This window comes from Mandrillus leucophaeus, unplaced genomic scaffold (assembly GCF_000951045.1).
Source record: "Mandrillus leucophaeus isolate KB7577 unplaced genomic scaffold, Mleu.le_1.0 Scaffold731, whole genome shotgun sequence".
NCBI classification, from domain to species: Eukaryota; Metazoa; Chordata; class Mammalia; order Primates; family Cercopithecidae; genus Mandrillus; species Mandrillus leucophaeus.
Window position 1 is genome coordinate 924,584 of NW_012107931.1, and position 3,297 is coordinate 927,880.

The window sequence follows — 3,297 nt, forward strand, 5'->3', positions numbered from 1 at the left end:
ATGGCAGGAGCAGAAGGGCAAGAGAATGTGGACACATTGGAGAAAGCAAGCCAAAGAGGGCCAAATTCGCTTTTCTAATAAACCCACTCTCACAATAATGAACCTACTCGCATGATAGCAGCATTAATCCATTCATGAGGGCAGACCTCTTATGACCTAATTACCTCTTAAAGGTCCCACCTCTCAGCTTTGTTGCATTGGGGATTAAGTTTCCAACACATGCACTTTTGGGGACACATTTAAACCACAGCAGATGGAGATGTGCGTGTGGGAGGATCATGAAACAGCATCTGTGAGGAAATAAATGAAGCAGGGTTGGGAAAGACAGAAGTGAAGCTGCAATACAGCTACAACGGAGGTCTCAGCTGATCCCATGGTTTCTGGAGCTGGGCTGACCCTTCGGAGTTAGCTCAAATTAAGGCAAGTGGAGTGGGCCTTATACTCTGCATTATCTACCAGTCATTGGATGTGGGCTGCTCCTGTGTCTTCAGCAGGGGGCATAACCTTAGGCAAAGCGGCTTCCTTCTGCTGAGAACTTTTCCTGTGGAGGTTCAATTGTGAGCTGTTGGCAGTCAACACTTCTGACAGCTAGAAGCAAATGCCCTATCCAGGGGGATCTGAGCAGTGCCCCACAGTAACCACTGGAGTACACACATTCCGCCACTTGGGACCACTTGCTTCATATGGTAAGTTTATCCCGACTGCGATAAACTCCTCCAGGGTTCCTGGATAACTCTGCCAAAGACAGGTTATTAGGTAAACTATAGCCCTTGCTACTGCATCTGGTCCTGAGGCTTCAACTTACACACATCGTCTCTCCTATGACCCATTCTTGATTCCCTTCACCCTTGGCTAGCACCTGTCTTGGTCGAGGTGGCTTGTCTGGTGTGAGCAGACTTCATTCCTGAGAGGTCTGAGCCCCTGGCCACAATGCCCTGCTTAGGCTGTGGCTGCTGCATTTGCCCATTTATCGCTAAAATTAGGCTTGGAAGTATAAAGAGATGCTTCATGGTATCACTTGGGTGCCCAATATATTCCCGCCCTATTGTATCACTTCAGTTCCACCTCTGATGATCTGGGTCACTTTACCCAGATGATTTACAGCAACAAGGATGATGACCTTTTCCTTGTCTGCTGGTCTCTTGGCGTGAGGCTTTTGAAGTAACTGGGTGGCAGCTACAGTTTAAGGTTTACTGAGACTCTTACTTTGTTCCCTGGTGGAATCATTGCTCTCTGGGGATCAGGATCTCTAGACCACAGAGCCAAGTGTTTCAGGGATGGGCAATTTCAAATCTCCCTGCTGGAGTTGTGATAAATAGGGCTGCTCCTACTTCCACCCCTTGGTTCCTCGTGGACCTGGGTTATAGAATACATCAGGGGACACAGCTCAGTAACGTTTATTGATTTAGGATGTGTACAGCATTCTGGAGAAGAGTGTTGCATATTTGCAGAGTGTCACTACTAAGCTAGTGCCTCAGCTGCACCTTCAAAAAGCTGTTTAATTTTTATCAGGCACAAATTTTCTAAGTGGGACTGTATGTGATAGAACCAGTGGATCCCGTGGTTATGTGCTCACTGCTATACTTCCTTTGTTGCATAGTAAGACCCTTGTCCAAGACAATGTTAAACAATATCCCATATCAATTGGTCCAACACTCAGTAAGGCCTGTGATCATGGTGATGGCTGAGACTTGGCAGGCAGGAGAGCAAACTTGTACTTGAAATACATATTTGCTCTCAGTCAGTATGAATGACTGGTCCTTCCTGGGTGGAAATGGTCCAGTGAAGTCAACTTGTCACCAAGTGGCTGATGTCCTTGAGGGATCGTGCCAAACTGGGGTCTCAGTGTTGGCTTTGTTCCTGTAAAGTTGGTTGCAGCAATAGCAGCACTATTGGGCCCAAATATAGCCTCCATGTCTGCTCCCATGGCCTCTGTCCATGAGCCCATTGTGCCAACACTTGGCATAGCTGGTGACAGAAGCTGGCTGTTGTCAATGGGTCAAATAATTCTGTCTCATTGGTTGTTTAGTGAGTCTTCTATGATGAATGCTCTGTCATGGACATTAACATGGGAAACAAAGTCCCTCCCATGTAGTTTCTGCTCCTCTATGTCTATCTGCAGCCTATTCTCCAGACCCCCTTGTCTCTGACCTTCTAAACTTTCTTTTGACAGATCCAACCAACCAGTCACATGGTTTATCAGTGTCCATGAAACCACGTATCATCTCGACTTGAGTTACTCTCTTACCACATTGTGGATGACTAAGTGTGCTACCTAAAGCTCTGCCCGCTGGGAGATCCCTCCCCACTGCTGCTTTCAGTGCCATTTGTGAGAGGGGCTGTGACGCAGAAGCCATCCGTTTTTAGCTTGTACTCATACACCAAGACACCCACCCATTGGTGAGCTCTGCTCAGCCTTTTACAAATTTCCTTTAGCTGCTCATAAGCGATCCCCTCCCCCATGCAGCTCAGGGAGAGTGCATGTGTGGTACTGTTAGATATCATGTGGGGTTGGGCCACCTCTTCATGCAGCTTCATTGAGTGCTCTGATCCTGATGTCTTATGATGCATTGCTGCTGGGCGTGCCACTGAGCTTCTTAGTGAGGCTTGCTCCCTTTTTTAACCAGCCTGTCCTTGCTGCTCAGGTGAACAGGCTTTTTGGCTGCATGCGGAAGATTCATTCTGGCATGCTCACCTCTACAAGCCTTTTCTCCCCTTCACTGTTTGCTGCAGCAGCTCTAGCATTTCTCCTACATTTATTGCAAATACATTTTCCAAGAGGTTGAGAGCTTCCTCTCAGCATACAGCATCATCTTCTGGGATCCTTGCAAGAGTGTTGAATTTTGAATTACAAGATGATGCTCCCATATGAATGAGCCCTCCCCCGCTTATCTGAGTTGATCTTGTCTTCCTTGACGCATCACCTTGGGATCCAGCCCCATGCATGCCCCCCAAACCCCAGCTCTAGCTAGCACTGGTTGGTTAGGTCCAGTGGCTTTTTTTTTAAGCATAGAGACCCTGTCCTGGCTTAACAAGCTCAGCACTTCCCATGCTGGCTCATGTGACTTGATCCTGCGTATCGGTGTGATGTCCAGGAGGACAGATGGTTTAGATTCTGAGAGGCTCAAGTGTTGTCTTTAAGTTAGAAGACCCTGTAATGTCTTCAAGCAAGAGGTCAATGTCAGTCTTAGTAGAAGGCAGTAGGCTACTTCTGCAGTCCCAGAGCACCCAAAAGTCTCTGGATTTCTAAAGTTCTTGAGCACATCAAGCCAAATCTTCACATTGCAAGTCTTAGGG